Source organism: Lepidothrix coronata, unplaced genomic scaffold (genome assembly GCF_001604755.1).
Source record: "Lepidothrix coronata isolate B3197 unplaced genomic scaffold, Lepidothrix_coronata-1.0 Scaffold72, whole genome shotgun sequence".
Taxonomy (NCBI): domain Eukaryota; kingdom Metazoa; phylum Chordata; class Aves; order Passeriformes; family Pipridae; genus Lepidothrix; species Lepidothrix coronata.
Window position 1 is genome coordinate 2,163,027 of NW_016690252.1, and position 19,319 is coordinate 2,182,345.

Sequence of the window (19,319 nt, forward strand, 5' to 3'; positions counted from 1 at the left end):
TTTTTTTTTTTTTTTTTTTTTTTTTTTTTTTTTTTTTTCCTTCCCCCGAAATGATGATGCACGAGATGGTGGCTGTGGACGAGAACAGTCTTGGGTGACGTTCCTGAATCCCGTTTTCCAGAGCCGGAGCTGCGTCGCCTCCCTGTGTGGTCACCAGGTGGCAGCATTGGCCAGCGAGTGCGGTGTCCAGGTACCCAGGGACCAAACGATGGCTTTGGGGTTTCTTTTGTTCTCCTCCTTCCTCTCTTTTTCTTTCATTTCTTCATTATACGCAGTAACCAGGAGCTCCACATTTTGACAAACTGCAGGTTTCATCCGTGTTCCTGTAACGTTAATTTGTGAAAGGGGCTGTGTTTGGTGCAACGTGCTGAGAAATCTTTCTGTGGAGGGAAAACAAAATTTCCTTGCAGGAGGGTGCGTGGTGAGGGGAGACACTGCTTTTTCACTTGACTCAGGAAGGTTCGTTCTTATCCCAAACCACATATATCTCTCCTTCCTCTACCTACTTACAATACAAAATGTCATGTGGAAAAAAAAATTAGTTATAATGTAGCGGCAAAACTGTTGCCTGGAGAGTGTGCCTGCTGAGAGCCAGGCGCAATTTGGAAACAGTAATAAGTTTCCCTTGATAGGATTATTTTCACTCTGCTTTAAGGGGGAGAGAGGATGGAGAAGTGTTTGTTCCTAATGGGAATGCCCTTGAAAGAACAAGTAGACGCAATCAAGGGAAAAATATACATATTGTGCAGTTAAGATTGCAGTTCTTCTACAGACTAGAATAGATTCTAGTTAAATTAGAAAAGAGGTGGATTATGTGCCTAAGTTCAGTGCAGCAGTACCAGCCCTGCAGCAAATGTCAGCATCTCAGCTGTGATGAGTGGTGTGTGGTTTTTGTGGCATGAGATTATTTTAGGGTGGTTACTCAATGGCTTTATTTATGTAGCAGGAAATGTAAGGCACTTGTACCAAATGCATACTATCCTTAATGTCCTCAATGCAAAGAAGGTGTTAAGCACCCCCCTTTTTTTTTTGTTCTTAAGTTTTTCTGTTTTTCTCCAATCTTGCCTCCTGTACATAAGAACTCATCAGTTTTTTGGAGGATGAAAATAAAGAAGCATTACCCACACTGGATATTCTGCTCTGGATGTTAAAAGTCGTCCTTTGTTTTTGCTGCCTCCTTTGACAATATCCCAACCCTCCTGCCTTAAGGAAGCAGAATAAAAAACTATTGTCCCTTTGTAGTGGTCTGTAACTAAGTTGGCTGCAAAGTATGAGAAATTCTTTTGATGTCCTAAGTTGTACAGTTATAATTATGGGTGGGGTTTTTTTTTGCATGTATAGGGTAGTTGGCGTAGTTGCTTTTGTCCTTTGGAAATATATCGAGACCAAAGTGAAAGGCTTGGAAAATGGTTTAAAAGCCTTGAAATATCAACTTTGCCCTTCAAAAAGGGCCCATGTAGACTTGAAGAGGGATAAAACTGCAGGTGGGAATGGTCCTTCTCGAAGCCACTGGAAAAAAAAAAGAAAAGCAGAGATAAACAAAGTGATTTTTACGTGTTTGTTACTTGTTCACAAAGTCCCAACACTGTAGCTTTGGCACTGTCAGCATTGCACTGGGCCTCGTGGTAATGAGTACTATAACATTTATCTTTGCTTTTTTTGTGGCTTAGTTTAAATAATTCCTAATGAGAGAATCTTTGGTAAATCAGGGCTGTATATTCCAAGTTGCCTATTACATTAGTGCAAGTCTGTTGTATAATTCAAGCAAATCAGTAATAAAAGATTTAAGCCTTTGTCAGTGAGCTGTAATGACTTTAGCCAAATTTCTAACTAGTTTAGCCAATGATGTGCTGATCTGTCTTGTACTTTCCTACAATATATGGAAGGTTTTTCCCATGAAAAATAAAGTAAGAGGGATCTCTTCCCTGAGCTTCGAGGAAGGTGGCAGCAGTACAAGTGGAATCTGAAGGAGGTCGTACAGGTTATAGTCCAAAAGAAAGGCTAGATGTGGTTGTCAGACTACTCTGAATTTCTGACATGAGGCACTAGGTGGCCATATACGATCCATTTTAGTCTTGATTAGGTTGACGTACATAAATCTGCTTCTGCTTTGGATACTGTTACAGAAGTGCCAGCCTCCATACATTTCCTCTGCTGTGGTAGTGTGGAGTCTCCTGTCCCATTCCTGCCACGCGCCAGACTGGGATGTGCTGCAAACACCTAATTGTGATCACTCCTCCTTTGGGACTGAGGTTTCAGCAGTTTTCCCTAAAAAGCATTTATTCTGTTTCTGCAACGCGTTTTCTTTTAATTGTAGTTTGCCCAACTCTTACTTGTTAGATGTGACTGTTTTTAGGGTTCTGTCACTGCCTGTGTATATTTCTGCAGGATTTTTAGCTTTTGTGCATTAAAACCAGTGCAAGAGCATATTATCTAATATCAGAGTAAGGCTGGCTGACTTAGTGCAGGCTAAATTGAATATTGCTGGCATATAATGGACTTGAAGAATGTGACTTTTTTTTTTTCCTTGTCATTTTCTTTCAATTTCAATACAGGCTACAAGAAACAAAGAATAATTTGTAAAACCTTTTTTCAATTAGGGTCAATTTTTGGTCAGGCAGGATGTTCTTTTACGGGTTTTCTTCCTTATTTATGGGTCTGTTGTTTGTGAATCTGTTACCTTGACTCTTGCTAGGAAAGAAAATATTGTTACTAGTTCTAAACTCTTGCTAGGAGAGAAAAGATTTCTAGTTCTGTGTTTGGGCTCAGAGTCTTCAACAAATGTGTTCATCGTTTTTCAGGGGTGGGGTATTTATGAAGAACTGTGAGGATAATGACATAGTTTAGCTTAAGAAATGTTTGTCGTTTAAATGAGAACATATAAATCCGTTGGATTTGAACGTAATTTGATGAATTTGGTGTCTGGGTTGCATGTTACTTGAGAACAGCTGCAAGGACAGACATACCATTGACATCAGACAAGCTGGGCAAACATATTAAAAAAAGCCTAAACCCCCAAATACTAACACTTTCCCAGTGCAGCAGTATACAGACTCACCAGTGTCAATGAATATTGTTCTGCTAGTATATTTCTTATTTCATGCTTCATTTTCTCTTCTCCCAGAGCTAGAAGTGTCATAAAGTGTTTTGCATTATAAGTACTAGGGATATTGTGTAGAGACAGTATTTGCCATGTTCTAAGAAACAGAAGGTGCACAGTAAAATCTAAGAAATTGAATAGACAGTTCCACCTCTACCATTTTCCAAGAGAAATTGGTACGAAGTAAACATGTGGGCACTGGGAAGAAACTCTGTTTGTACGTTGATGACTTTTTTTTTTGTTTCTTTTTTCCCCAGGCACCAGAACTGATAGATGCACTTGCTATAGCCAGGTCTGTCCATAGGCTTTGCATATTATTGTTCACAGCAGTTAATGATATTTAGGCCCAGCATAGCTATCAAGAGGCAGGGAAAGGAGAAAATGCAGTGAAATAGTGGCTCAGCTTCTCTCAAATGGGCTTTAATTGAGCTTTTTGTGATGAGAAGCTAATGCTATCTGTTTCCTAGAGATGACTAATTCTGTGTTCCAGTTGTTAACTGAAGAGATAGGACTGTAGTTAGAGACAGCTTGTACCAAAATACAGTAGCAGGCATTTGGTTGTTGATTAAAGGTTTTAAATACATTAGGTTATGCTGGAGGGGGAGGAAGAAAAACTCCTATTTTTGTTACAGGCTGTACACTTAGGAGTAACAAATAGGAACACTATGGCTGGAGCTAGACAAATATTTTTAACAGGGCTGTTTCCTGCTTTAGTTCTTGGAACAGGAAGTAAACATCTGTATCAGAGAGGGTTTGCTATTACCACTGATAATTGCAATGATTCTCTTCTATGAAAGCTACTTAACTCCAACAGCATATTTAACTACATATTTTAACATATCTGTATGGTGTGCATACAAATAAGGTCTATTTTCAGTAGTATTCTATACCTCATTTCTGCATTGATCAGCTGTAATATATTCCAAGTACTTCTGTATATCATTGAAATGAAAGATTTTACTGCATCTTAAGAATGAACATTTATGCTTCCAGCTTCTTACATTTTTTTGCCAAGGTTTCTTCTACCTGGATACGGTGAGGTGGAGAAAAAGGATAGTCCCAGAGACCAGTGGTGGTCAAAATACTGGCATCTGAAAATGTTGTCTCAGGTTGGTAAGCTTATTCAAGCAGAACAAATGAGAACCAAAAATGCAGCTCCCATCGATAAGTCTGCACTTCATGTCTTGCTGAAGCAGGGAACATTAATAGATCTCCTCTGTCTGATTAGTTGTATCTGGAAAAAGTGAGCCTTTCCTGCTGTTGATTTAGAGGTATGTGCCTTAGCAGTGACAAAGGAAATGTGAATAAGTTGGACATTTAAAAAGGGTCGTAATGTTTATTTGTGAATACCTTGTGCTTAGAGCTGGGGAATTTCTCTTCTCTCAAGAGTAGGAAGTGGCGTATTGTGGCAATAGTGCTCAATTTCTTCTTGAACTACAAGCTGAAAAATATTTAGCTCCTAGAACAGCATTTAAACTTTAGTGTGGGTTTCTTTACCCCTCCATTTTACAAGCTTGGCAACTCTGGCAGACTGATAGGCTCAGAACAGTCACACAAGAGTGAATCTCTCTCAGTGCAGTGTAAATGGAAGTGACTCTGTTAGTGAAAAAGCAAAACAGAAGAAAATCTTTGTATCACTTCCTGCATGGTTGAGTCTGTAGTGAGCTTCAGAGGTCTTGCATCTGAGGAAAGTGATGACATGAAGAAAGCGCTCTGTGTGGAAGATCACGTAGAGATCAAGAGAATTGGAAACGAAGTCAGCAAAGTAATATTTCTAAAGAAAGCCTTGTATAAGAGATAAAATAAAAGATAAGTTGGAAACTATGTCTAATATTAAAGGTCTTAGGAACAGAAGGCATGAAGGTGAGAGCTCAAGGAGGAACCAAAAAGGAATGGTTAAGACCATAAATATGTGATCATGACTGTAGCAGGATATGAAGTGAAAGAGAAGCTGGATTTTGTAGGACTGAGTGAGGAGTGTATCATGTATTTCTGTGTAAGGTACTGGGCAGAGAAGCATTACCTCACTGACGAGATGAGACTACATCCAGCACTTATGAAATCCCAGTGCACATACTTACACTGGGGGCAGTTCTGCTATTACATTTGTCATTTCCCTCAGGGGTGTGTACACAGCCCCTTTGATTTGGCGCTGATTTCAGTAGAGGCTGCCTTTCTAAGTGGAACTTGGCATCATCAGGCCTGCTATAAGCATCAAGCCTCACTAATAGATCTATTTCCAGCTCTTCTAGTTGTGAAGAAGGTGGCTCTTCCTCTCTCAATCAGTATGCTGCTGAGTTGCATGGCCTATGGCTATGCAGACTGAAAAAATATTGAAGAAGTCTGAACTTCAGCATTCATCTTTGAGAGGTGACTAAAACTCCTTGCCTCTGTCCATTTCAACCTCAGAACTTCCACTGAAAATAAAAACTTGTCCTAAACATAATTCAGAGCCTTATAATAAAACATGTCGTGTGGTTAACCTTTAATACAATGTAGCATTTAAAGAATAGTTTGCATCTTTTGCTGGTAAATTACTACATAAATATTTAGATTAGGTGTGAATAGGAATGTGGCATTATTTATGGATCCATATTTCTCTGGCATTTTAGATGCATGGCTGTTTTGCTCCTTAATAAATGCAGACATTAAAAGAACAAGCACACACACAAAGTGCTAATTTTAAAGCTTTGCAGCTCAGGGGAGAAAAATCTCCCCGTGTTTTGTTAGAACTGCTTGTCGTCTTCTGTTGCACAGTAGAGAGAAGTCATTTAAAACACTTGAAGTTGCATTAAGCTCCTTTATTTCTGATACTTGTCATGGAATGACATGTCTCACCTGCTAGTGCAGATTGGTAGCAGAGCAACCTGTCAGATCTGAAGATGTTTTGGTGCTGTCTGTTCCTTCTCACTTCAGAGGCAGATGTGTTATGGTACAGTTACTGCTTTAATTTTTGTTCCTATCTTGCTTCAGTTCTTTCTCACCTTAATCCTTGGAAGGGGAAGGCAAGAATATATGAAATGTCTTACTCATGAAAACTGTCAAAGAGGAAAGTGCAGGTTTCTTTTCTTTCTGGTTTAGCTGCAGATCAGACTGTTAGGGAGGCAGACCACAAAGCTACATCACCAATACACAGAGTACAACATTTCAGAAAATGGTCCTGACATAATGGCATTGCAGGCTGTTGTGGAAGCACTCTGAGGTCTCATACACATAGGTTTCCTTATTTCTGCTGCACAGACTCCTGTGAAGTCCTGTAAATCACTTACCTTGTCTGTATCTCACCTTCTCCTATATTAGATGTGACCTTCTTTGTAGAGTGAACATAGAGGGATGATGAGAGTAAGTCTGTTGATACCTGTAAGCTCTTGAGATACTGCAGCGATGAAGCTTTCTGGCTATTAGCACAGGAGTAAGTTTTCATTTGAGATAGAAAAGGTATGGGTGTTTCCTTGATCTGTTGAAATTAAGGAGAGGTACTGAGCAGCTCTGCCACACTTTTGGCTTCTAAATAAATCCTACACTTCAGAAATTAATTCTTTGGGGACTGTCTCCATGATGTTTATCAATGAGAATGTCTGATTGAGTTTTCAGTGCTTTTGTGCCTCGGACTTGGCAGAAGTATCACCTGTAGGATCTTGTAATTCTGGTTCACTGAACCATTCACTTAACAGTTTCTTGCCTTCTGTTTTGTACTTCTGTGAGGAAAGTAGCTCTCTAGATTTATTTATTTATTTTTATTATGGTTCTTTTTCTGAAAGCCGGTCACTTCTAGTGTGGAGTCCTTGCAAGGTGTTCACATACACTGATTTTCTATTCCTACTTGTCAGCAGGACATAGGCAATCCAACGTAGCTTGGGGTGCAGGATGCCTGATCACCTGTTCATCTGGAAAATGCCCCTGATTTCTCCGATTTTTCTAGGCCCCCACTGTCTAAAAGCTTCTAATGTTCTGTATTTTCCCCCCATTTCCTTGTATTGTCTTTGATTTGGTGGCTCAGAAGTTTATGGTGACCACAGGAATGTATTTTACAAGAGGGCCTGTTCAGTTCCTGAGTTGACTGAGCTCCTCTAAGCACCCGTGGCCATTCCTGCGTTATTGGCAGTGGCTGTATGCATGGAGTCATCTCACTGTGATTCTGACTGCATTGCAATAAGTAAAGAATTTGCCAGAGAACTATTTGCTTACTCAAATATTAATCCTGTGAGAGGAGGATATCTGAAAGTATCATTTCCTTGCTGCCAGTAACTGTCTCTATGCAAACTCTTTTCAGCTATTTTTTCTTCTGATGAGCAGTTTTGAGTTTGGATTTAGGAATTCCTGTCTTCAGGAGTAACAGCCCTCCAGCACTGATATCCTCAAGGCTAACACTTAGCAGCGTTTCTCAAAGATGAATGGAGAGCTATAATGGGGGAAAAAAATTCATAGCTATAGAGAAGAGGTTCTCTCTCCTCTCTGCCAATACATTAGACCTCCTTGGTTCATACACATCCAGCTGGATATCTGAGTATGCTCCATGTAAGAAGCCAAGAAGACCTCCAGAATGCCACCTGTTCTTTAGTGGTAATAAACATGATGATGCAGGGATGAGTGTTTTGTCTTGTAGGAGGTAGCAACTTCCAGAGCCTCATGATTGTTTTTACCTGAAGGCATGTAAAATTCCAAACAGGCAAAATTAAATGAGAATGGGTCAGTGTCACTCTGGCCTGCCCCGGCAAGACGCATTTTCTGATACAAAATTAATCAGCCAGAGTAAGCGCCTTTATTTCCAAGAACAGTAGAAAAAATCTGATGAGCTGTACATTTGGCTCCTAGAAATTAAGTCTTTGCTATCAGTACTTCTTCCCAGTAGAATCACCAGGTCATTAATTTTCTTTCTCTTCAATAAATGTTAACCATTTGATTTGAAAACCATTTTGTTACCATGAGGTAGCTTTAGAAAGTAAAGTGTGAGGGAAAGGAAATGTTATAAAATTGCTTTCTAACAATGTACAAGTGGTAGGAATTCTCTTCAGATGGTTGGGGAAGAGGTGTCTTCATTATACTTAGCTTGTTTTAATATATTTAACTTTAATTAATTGTAGTATGATGAGAACATAAAACGTCTGTACTGTGTGAAAGGCCAGGGTTATAATACTGGCAGTAGTCACAAGAATGTGGCAAAGTTTAAGGGCAGGATGAGCAAATAATATTTGCCCCATGAAGTCTCACAATGTCCAGAAACCTGTAATTAAAATCCGCAGTCAGAATGTTTCTCTGTGTTTGATAGCACTGGGTGGATTTTGTTGTTGTCTTTTTAGGAATTTGTTTAGGTGTGTCCCTATAAACTTTAAACATTTGCAGGCTCAGATGGGGAGCAGTTCTTCCACTTGGGGGAACTTAGAAGAGCTTGTAAATACCTGAATCTGTTCAGTTCCTGAATAAATGCATATTCTCTGTCCTGAAATGCTTGCAAGCTCATAACAGTTCTCCTGTTATAGTGGCCAACCTGGACTCTACTATATGTAAAAATGTATATTTTTTCTTCCCCTTCATACAGTACTAAGGTGCATTGTTCTGGTCTGTCCTGGTGTACCCATGGACACAAATGTATGTAATCTGGGAAAGTGTTGTACTGTTCATACCATACAGCTTCCTTTTCTTCACCAGTGATCCGGATCTGAAGATTTTAAAAATGGTTCAGAATCTGAGGAGCTGTGGGTCACTTCACCTAATTCTGTGTCTCAAACTTCCAGGGGGAAAGGATATCATTATTCATTAGGTTGGAAAGGTAGGAGCTTCCTGTCTTATAATATGTGAATGCTCTGATTGTGAGGGAACTGAAGTCAAGAAACGATATCCAGAGTGTTGCTTTTTTTTTTTTTTTTTTTTTTAAATTTCTCTCAGTTTTAAGCTGCCCTGTTTACCTACCTGTGTCTTTAATTTTGAGCTGTGAGGTTTATTTTTGAGTACTGTTATTGCAAAAAGAGCCTACCACAGGAAGAGCAGCAGAACACACCCTGTTTCAGGCAATACTATTTGAGACCTGAGTGCTGTAAATGATGTAGAAATGTGCATATATTAATGAGGGGTATAATAGGTTTCAGTGAAAGTGGGAGATAAGATGTGTTAATCTTGTATATTAAATAGTCCTACAACAATGAACGTTATAATGAGGCTGTTATTAAATCTTTTCTTCACTGGCGTCAGTTCAGTGAAACCAGTGCTCCTCAGTTTGGCATGTTTAAAATTTCACAAGAAAGGACCAACTTTCGGAGGCCTTTGTCATTTTGAAATACTTAATTAGGCACGTGTACAGCATGTGATGGAAAAGAAGATCTTTTCAACACTCCATCATGGGATACTTTCCTTTTTTGGAGGTTTGGGAACACCTCCTTTAAAATTAGTATTGATGTGCGGGTATGGAGTCTGATTTGACCTCAACTGCCTCTTAGAAAAAGGAGCACTGCGTTTCTCTCATCTACATTGTGCAAACAGATTGTGTTCTAACAAGGTTAGAAAGACTGTCAAAATAGCAATAGTTTTAAATGAAAAAAAATGAAATTACCTAGAATAATCTGTGATTTTTTACGTTCTGTGCTGTTCTAGCTATAGCACTGAAGGAAGTTCCTAAGAAGGGCAAGATTTCTTGTCTCAGTGGTGTTTATTTTTTTCTGTTTTCATCCAGCAGCATTTAGAGATTTTCATCTTGCCACTTGCACTCTTTGCCAGTAGTCAGATTAAGATCTGCATGCTCCTCTCTGATTATGTACTAGTTTAAAAGGAGGAAATAAGAAAGTTTAATACTGAAGCCTGATTCTGCCTGTGGAAGATATAGAGAGGTAACCATGTTAGAAAGCAGCAGAGAAAAATTTCCCTTAGCAGCCAGGTTTCCTTTCCAGTAAGGATCCAAATGAGGATTTACTCATTCTGAGGGTGGTGGGAGCTTGGCTGAAGGAGAGACTGCTTTTTTCCATCAGCATTGTTGCTGTTTGAGGGTGGTAAGGAAAAGGTTCAGAGAGACACATTGAATATATAAAATTAGGAGTGATGATTGATTGTTTCCTGCAAGGAAGCAGCAAGACAGACACCACTGTGTATTCTCAGGTGATCCCCATTCTGATAGTAACCAAGGCCAAACCTGATTAGCTTAGTTATAAAGCAAGTTGATGTTTTGTGATCTTACATTCTCATTCCCTGCAAAGCAGACACCTTTTTGATTTACTATGCATGCTCTTTAATTGAGATGGAGATGCTGTAGCTCTGCTCTCAGTAAGTTCAGCTTTTACATTCCATTTCTCTTTTGCCTCTTCATCCCCTTTCCTCCATGCATTTGATTCCAAGCTCACATTTATCCTGTTAAATAACTTCTCTTACAGTGTCTAAACGTGAGAGGCTGAGCCTCCTTTCTCAGATACCTCAATTCCCACCTTATCTCTCCTCGGGCTTCTGCCAGGAGCTCCATTGTCAAATTAGATTAAAGAACATTTCTGCTTCAATATCGAGTAGTACTGAGACGACACGTGGCTTTGTGTAAATGGTAACAGAGGCTAGTGTGAAAGTTTTTTTTTTTTATTTTTTTTTTATTTCTCAGAAAGGCCTGCAACTGAAACAAGCTTTTCCAGCGATGGGCATTTTAACGTAAAAGCCTGTGCGGGTGGCGGGGAGTGCAATTTGAGGAAGAACAGGAGCAGGGGGATTGCATGGCGGGTTTTCACGTTTCAAGGTGGTGGGTTATATCCCTTTTCTGTGACAAAATCAGCCTGGGGATGTGACGGAGGGTCGGCAATACCCGGAGCGGGCACTGGGTGTCGGCACAGCCCCGCGTTTGCCGCCGCCGGGGACGGTCAGCGCCGCCGCCGGCTCTGCAGATGCACATATGGCACAGTATTATCGTTTTATGGTTACAATTATGAGCAATTTGATAGAAAATGAAAGCTAAATTATGCAGTGTTCCTTTTATTTGTTTAATTTTTGCGCTTCAAATATGTAAAAGGGAAAAAATAGCGCTGTTTTTGTTTTTTTTTGTGTGTGTGTGTGTGCTAGGATGGTGAGAGGTGCAGTACCTTCCTTTTGGCTCCGTCTTCTCACGCAGCGCAGGTTGAGATTATTTTCTGTCGTACAAGATGAAATGTGTACAGTTGTTCTCAGGTACTGGGACCGTTTTGCACAGAAACTGTGTGTGGCTGAATCTCCAGGCTCCTGTCTTCCATGAAAAAAAAGCATCCTACGTTTACTGGCGGGTAGACAAATACATAAGTAACAAGTTCCTTAGCAGTTTCCAGTGGAAGAGGTTGGGTAGCTGAGCCGTCTAAGCAAATGCCAAGGAAGTCTTTAAATCCTGAAAGTCACTATAGTCGTTGGCAGAGCTCCCCTGAAAGGAGCATGTATATTCTGAACAAACTCTTTCTTGCCAGTGAGGAAAATCTCCTGCCATCACAGTTCTTAAGCCAAAAGTAAAAATTTTTATGGCCCATGCCAGGACCAGTATCTTGTTAAAATTATCTGTGGGATCTGTATTTTGTGTATTCAGGTTCCTAGCTTTTCTGTCATCAGATTTTTTGTGTTCATTATTATGAAAATGCATGTTTTTGCCAGTATTTGTAGTGGCATAACTTGTCTTTTGTGTGTTATGTTCTTTCTTCCTTTTCAGTAAAAGAAAGTTGTTAGTGCTGCCAGGCTGCAAAATAAACCTTAGTTTTATTTTTTTTTTCTTTGCTGGTAAGTATCCCTTTGTTTGTATTAATGAAGATAAGGCTGGAGATGTGCTTTCCACTTAGAATAGAAAATGCGAGCTCTGAGATGGTATTTGCATTTATTGATCTAGGCACATCGGCTGGCATATGATGGCGTGTGATATTTTTGTCCTTACCCACCTTTGAACCAGAGAACATGGCAGATAAGCTGTCCAGTTTGATTGGCATATCCTGTGGAAAGGATTTTCAATACATCAGATCAAATCCTGTACCCTAAACTGCTTTTGCATTTTGAAACTGTGATAGAGAGTTCTCTTGAGTTCACATGCTACGTTGGGAATTAGTTTTAGGTTTAAAGGCTTTCCTTGCTCTCGTCGAATCATACTGGCTGTCTTTCTCTTTGGCCAATTTTATATGCACTATATTTGTGCTGTGCATCTCAATATTTTTGAGAATGTTTAAAGCAAACTTGGGAATTTCATCATCTGGGTGGAACAGAGCATCTTGATAGATGATGTAAATCTCAGGCCGTCTATACAAGAAATTAAAAAATTACAAGTACGAGGAATAAATCATGCTGGTGAAGTTAACCAGTACTGGAAAGCTTGTGTCTTCTATTGCTGTTTTTCCATTTTAACAGTTGGCCTACAGGTGGTATGGGTGGAGATGGAAAGATGTTTTTTGGAAAACAACTAATTCAGCTGTTTAGGAAACAGCATTTTTGTTTCTGTTCACACTTGACATCAGTGAGTCCAGAGAATAGATTTGAATTTGATGTTTTACATGTGCTTCCTGAAAGCTCCAAAGGATGGCCCTGGCTTTGTCCCTAACTTTCTCAACTCGTTAGCTTTTCTTTAGGTAGGTAACCATAACTTAACTAATTTGTATGCACCATATACAGTCTCGGCTCACTTCAAAGTGTAATCAAGTCATGAACTAATTACAATACCATATTCCCAAAGAATGTAAATTTAATTTCCCTTCAAACAGAATGGGAATGTATTAAGCAATTCTTTTATATGAGAGCTGTGGCATTCAACAACATAATGCTGATGCTTCAAAGAGAAGTGAAGTTCTTAACTTTTGTGGACCTTGTGACCTTTTTCCCTATGCATCCTTCCTTTTTATTCTTGCATCTTGAGTTAATTTACTGACTGGATAACAACATTAAAATATTCAAGTGTAAATTAAAATGTAACTGTTGGGCTTCAGGTTGGAGATCACTCTGTCTTATTGTATGTGACTTGCTTCTTTATAGTGTTTTCAGAAATGTGCTTCCTAAGGCATTTGGATCAGAAGGAAATTGTGTTTTGAATTGAAGGCTCATAAGGTTCAGACCCTCATCAGATGATTTCTTTAATACATTGAAAAGTGAATGTGCAGAAAGTTCCCTACAGGTTCTTGCCATCACACTGTGCCAGAGAGTCCACATAAACTCAGTTATATAAGAACGAGTGAAGTGAAGTTGTTCATAAAACATTTTATTACCTTCAGTCTTTGCAGCAACTTCAGAGTTTAGATAATAAACCTTCATAGAAGTTACTAGTGTCTACCCTTTCACAGAACAATGATTCACAGAGAGTCAAACTACTTATTTTATTTCTCTTAATTTTAAAGGTAGAAGAAACGTGTTAGGGTTGACTTTGATCTGTGCCTGGATAGTCTGATTTCCAAAATGCAGTCCTGTTGTTGTTCTCAGATGAGATGAGATTGTCAAAGTGCAGGACTTTGTGTATTAAACAGAAGTTGTATTTTAAAATTAAATGTGGGTCAGCTTCCAGTGAAGTATGTAATTGTTAAATGCTAAAGGAAAGAGCTTAGAATATCTTAGTTTATATTTTAAAGTGTTCCTTTTAGATGTTAATTCATTAATACCAGCAGTTTATTTTTATTCATATGACTTTTCATATGTAAGTAGTTGAAGCTGCATTATTTTAATCCTTTCTTTGGTTAGGAAGAAGAAAGCCTGCAGGTGGAAATCAGAATGACATACATATTGCTTCTTTCCCAAAAGGCATGGTATCTTTCTCCTATTGATATGCAAAATATCAAGGCAGAAAATAAACCCTATTGCCTTATGTGTCAAAATACTGTGAAAAATATATGCTTGGGTGATGCATGGAAAAAATGTGGGTCCACTTCAAACTGAGCACACTTGTAGTAGAATTTGCCATGAGTCTGTCTGGGCCTTTGGGACCCTGCAGACTCTACAAATTCTGTTCCCTTGTTCTGTGAGTGTTTAGATGTAGCTTGATCCTTAGTTGTAGGTACAGGGTTGTAGGTGCACTGTTTGGAGACCCAGCTACGGGGGTCTTAGCCTTTGCCTGAGTTTGGTGAAATGCTTCCTCACTCTTGCAGCATCCTTTAAAGGCATTTTTGAGCTACTGAGCAACCGTACAGTGGAATGTTGTAATGGTACATGGTGTCAAGTTGTGGATGCAGTGGTGTGTCTGTTAAACAGAGCTTGCTGTGATGTTGTTCAAGTTGCCAGGCACAGTCCAGCTGCATTCTAGAAGCGGCATAGTGTTGGTCTTGATGCCAAAAAGAAAAGAAAGAAAAAACAATGCCAAAACCTCACAAAAACATCAAAGCAAGGTCAGTTAGATTAGGGATGAGGTGCCTGATGCTGTGCTGCTGTGACTGTGCACAGCAGCTTGAACAGGTCTGTCTTATACCTGCCTTGTTGGAGGGTAGGCAGGCAAGCTCAGGTCTGCCTGCAACTTATTCTGAGAAGAATTTTCTTTGGAGAGCAAAGACCTCTCTTTCAGTGCTTAGCCCAGCTTCACAGTCAACCCTCTGTCAGTGGCACTTCTTCAGCATCTCCTTCCCTGTCTTGTTTTTTCATAGCATTTATCTCGAAGGGACCACCTGAGACAGTGAAGGGAGTTCAGTCTTTGCTGAAACTGCCAACATGATGATAACTAGTCTGTTTTCTGGATGCATGTCCTTAAGCAGGAATTTAAAAAAACCTGTGTTTTGTGGCTACCAGGGTCATGATTGCAGATGTCAAAAAGCTTTCCATGTGCTGAAATCATACCACTGAAAGTTTCTTATCTCTCTGCCACAAAGTGTAAGTTATTGCTGTCTTATTTAAATTTAAATCTAACTTGTGTTTGACTTTTTCCTTTCTTTGCTTGCTTTATTCACCTTTGCGTATCTCTGTAAGAGGTCTGAGTCTCTAGAGAATCTTCCTTTGGATATGGGGGCTGATGGGGCTGCAGCATCTTGTGGCTGAAGATGGAGATTTAGCTCTTGTGTTCTGTTCTGGCCATGGATCAGAGTATGCAGCCCTGAGTGAAAGGACAGTCCAAGCTGGAGCTAAAGTCAGGGACTACAGGAATGAGTCATCCCCTGGGCATCTTCCTTGATGCGTGGGAAGTCTATTAGGGCTTGTCTGCATGGGTGAGCGCAGGCAAACTTGTACTCTAAGCTAATCAGGTGCAGGATGAATCTGGTCTGTTGGTGCTGTGCCTGAGCTGTGCTAACTTACCCTACAGCTGCAAGATGCGTGTCCTGGAGCTGGTGTATGGAGTGTGGGGCTGCTGGGCTGCACACGTGTGCTCAGACATGCCCAAAGACACTTTGTGCCACACTTTGCCTCTGTGTAATTAGAGCTTCTGCTTGTCCCGAAAATGCTTGTGACAAGCCACTGAGGAAAGAGTCACTAGGTGAGGAGTTCTCACAAACAGTCTGATGATACAGAAGGGCCTTTGTTATTAGATTGATTGCTAAAAAATCTCATTAGCTGTGTTCTTTTCCCTTGCTAATAGCTTCTAGAAAACCTTTTTCTAGCCTTAGATTCCTGTGATTGCAGGATGCTTCAAATGTAATTTTTTTTTTTTTTAAATAAAGGGAGGTAAAACTAAACATTTCTTTGTAATGATACAGGGCAAAAAAAATAATTTTTTTTCTAAAGAGAAGGTTCTCTACATTCTGGTTTGTTTTTGGTTTTTTTTCCTCTTACAGTAAGTGATTTAAGAAAAACGGACCTTCAGCAACTAGCTCTCATGGAGTAGACTGGTGTTGGCTTAATTTGGAAACCTTGACTGTAGCTGAAGAGACCACTCATTGTTTAAACTGCTGTAGTGTGAACACATGCTCTAAACCAAAACACTTCAGATTTTAAGCTGGCCTTCACTTGTAGTCAAAGTGGCAGTGGAAAGAGTGTACCGGGAACAGTGCAGGAGGTCAGTGGGCACAGTAGAGGTTGGTCCTTCCACCCCCAGTTTCTGGGAACAAGGAACTGCAGCTGCTTGTCCTCCTTCAGCTTGTGAGAGGCTAAAAGTGTTTCAGCAAGGAGTAAGCTGTGACTAGTTGATGTAGTCATAGACTAGACTTAAAAGCCTGAGGCTTGAGAGTGGAACTGAAGGAAGAGTAGGGTTGAAACTTTGCAAGGTGGATAAACACTACCAGGCAGGTGGCTGCTGCTGGGAGAGGTGTCCTTTGCTCCCAGCTGCCTGTTCCCCCCTGCTCATCTTGTGCAGGCTCTTGTGCCTGGTGGCCCCTTTGCCTCAGTGGGTCAGTCTGCTGAGTCCTGGAGTGAGAGGTGTGGGGTCTGCAGAGCTGGTGTGGACAGAGGGAGTGAGCAGGAGAGTGTCTTTGGCAGCGGTTGAGCATTAGGTTGACTGTGCCTTCTTGTGAAGCTTTGCCCCTAAGAGAAAGTTCTTTGTTCCCTGCTGAACCCCCTGGACACCATCAGCATGTCACTGCTGCATGCTGGCAGTCCCCTTTCTCAAAGCCAGTTCTCTCTCCACTGAGGCTATTATCTCTTAAGAGCCATAAATGAACTCTGAATTCTTTGACTTACGTTCAGTGATGAAATTAACTAATTTGTTATTTAAAATGTATAGTCCTTGCAGTATGACGTGCAAATTTGGCTGTTGAAATCTTAACCTTTGCGCTTCTGATTTTGATTTTTTTTTTTTGTTTGTTTCTCCCCTTCCAAGTACAACCTTAATACTGTACTAACAAACTGCATAAAATGTATTACTCTGATACATTCCAGTGCGTATTTCTTGGACATAAAACTACTGTTCAGTGAAATGCCAAGTACTGCTTCTCTCAGGTAACTAACATCTTGCAAAAAATTTGTGCTCCTGAACACATGAAGAAATACCTAATGTGTGCATTTAGGCATATTACTTTTTCTGTGGAAGGCAAATCTGTAGGACTTGTCCTATGCAGTTTTTTCAACCTTGCAACTTTTTATTTTTAAAAGCAGGTTATGAAATTATTTATCATTACGTATGTGTTTGTCTAGAGACTGTATTGCCTGAGAAGATGTGTGCCCTTGTTGTATCTGAATGACTTAAATATTTTTGTGGCAGTGTTGTATACAGCCTGGTTAATTTGCAGGAGAAGAAAAAGAGATCATCTTGCTGCTTTTAGTAAAAATTCAACAGAATGGAAGAGTAAGATCTAATATTAAGGCTTTTTTTTTTTTCTTCTTAAGAACATATTCTGCAGTAAATGTACCAGCACATTTTTGAGAATTACCATATTTTCAGCTATTCTGTATGCATCTTAAACAAATGAACTTCTTTTTTTCATATTTGAAGCTTCATGTTTACTTACTTAGTAAGCAAAGCAGGGCTTTAAACTCTTAGACTATGGTGGCTGTAACAATACTTCGCTTAATGTAGAGTGATTGTGTGAATGAACAGAGTTTTAATCTTGTAATACAGAGAGTTTTAACTGTTACTGTTGCTGACCAAATCTTACAAGAATTTTAGGGCCATCTTGGCTGCCATTCAAGCTTGTGTGAGCTGTTGCCCTTCCCACTCATAATCATGTGACTGACCCTTGGACAATCAGGGTTTGCTTGCATACTTTCCTAATGTTAATTTTGCGTGTTGCGTTTGTAACTATTTTAAATAAATTTGGTCACTACACACAAAAGGTGGTGGCATCATGTGCGCAGTGAGTGCTCTGCAGTCTGTAAAACACAATTTGGGCATCTTTTTAATGGTGCACTTGCCTAGGAGTGAAGGGGAGCTTGCCTGGCTTTCCAGCAGGACTGATATTGACACTGTGGCAAGAGTGGGGGTAGGTGTATGGCCATCAGTTGTGTGCCCCAAGGCTGTTTAGGTGTTCATTCCTTGTGCCAGCAGTGTGCTAGCTGGAGGGAGGAGAGGGTAAAATCTGTTTTGTGGGGAAGGGGTTGCTGGAAGCAAAGTGAATTAAGAGGGCTGTAAAAAATTGATAAAGATAGGACTGTCTGTTTTTATATTCTGCCACATAACATGGGTTTAAATGAATTTCCCTATAATTTGTCTTCAAATACCGACATTTAACTCTTAGGCTGTATAAATGAACTGGCTTTTTCTAGAGTAAAATTCATGCCCTGCGTCCAGGCTAATATGTTCACCTACTATAAACATTACTGCCTATGGTTACAACTGGAATAAAAAATTCCTTTTATATACATCATAGCTGGCAGAGACTCCTGAGACCACCACAAATCACTTCAGCCTTTTGGTGCTCTCTGACGAAATGAACTGAAATGTAAAACAGCTCAGGCTTCAGGCAGGCTGGCTCTGGAAAGCAATTAGCTTGTTAAGATGGTTGTTTGTACCCTCCCATATTTCCAGGTGCTGAGCAAAGGTGTTAGAAGAGCTCTTCTGATTGATTTCAACATTGGGGTTTATTAACCTTCCATTTCTTCCAAAAATGTTTTGCCTATTCTCTCAGTAGCCTTTTACTTAAAGGAAAGAAAACCAACCATACAACAACAACAACAAAAGCCCTGGCAAGGCCACCCTTCCTGCGAAAGAACAAGAAGAAGGGAGAAAAAAACCCACAAAACCAAACAAAAAAAAAAGAAACCCTCAGGGTCATAACAGGGAATAACAAAGCAGTGAGTTATTTATGCAGCCATGATTGGCAAAAATGATTGCAACATGAATTTGCCCAGAAGCAATGATTAGATCATAAAAGTGTTAAGGAAATCTGTAACTCAACACCGTTTTATAGATTGAAGAAGTTTTTGTTCCCTACCTTAATTGCAGTGACTTGTTATTAAAGTATTTATTCAGAGTAATCTCTTTGGACAGCGAGCCCTTATCCCATCTGCATGCATAATTAAAAGTGAGGGGGGAGAGAGGGGAGCATAAATGGTTTACCATGCTACATGAGCAAGGGAGGGAATTACACAATGACAGGTGAAGAGCAGATTTATCTCCTGTTGGAATTTCAATGCTGCAAGCAAGGCAGGACACTGTTGCTAATATCCTTGCAAACACCACAGTTGCTGCTTCTCCAGATTACTGTCCAAAAATTATTACTGGTCTCTGAAAGGCCTGTAGCGCTGCATCTGTGGCTGTGGGGTTTTGAGCCATTGGTGCTCAAGCAAAGAGATTGGATTTGGATATGTGGGCTTGTGAATCCATGTCTGTGCTTAAAAACGGACTATTTACTTACTTGGCTGGGTATTTATTTATTTATAAATAAACATTGGCAATGGCTGGCTCTGCTGAATAAGAATCAGTATTGTGGTTGTTCCAACTGAAACAATGTCATCACCTGCCTCCTGCTGCTGGTGCAAT

The 19,319-nt window shown here is 39.9% G+C and overlaps 1 protein-coding gene across 4 annotated transcripts in view; it reads left to right on the plus strand.

Annotated features, from left to right (window-relative positions):
* KIAA1328 (KIAA1328 ortholog) overlaps positions 1 to 19,319 on the plus strand; it is a 172,200-nt gene that overhangs the window by 50,520 nt on the left and 102,361 nt on the right. The gene's annotated exons all lie outside the window — the stretch shown is intronic.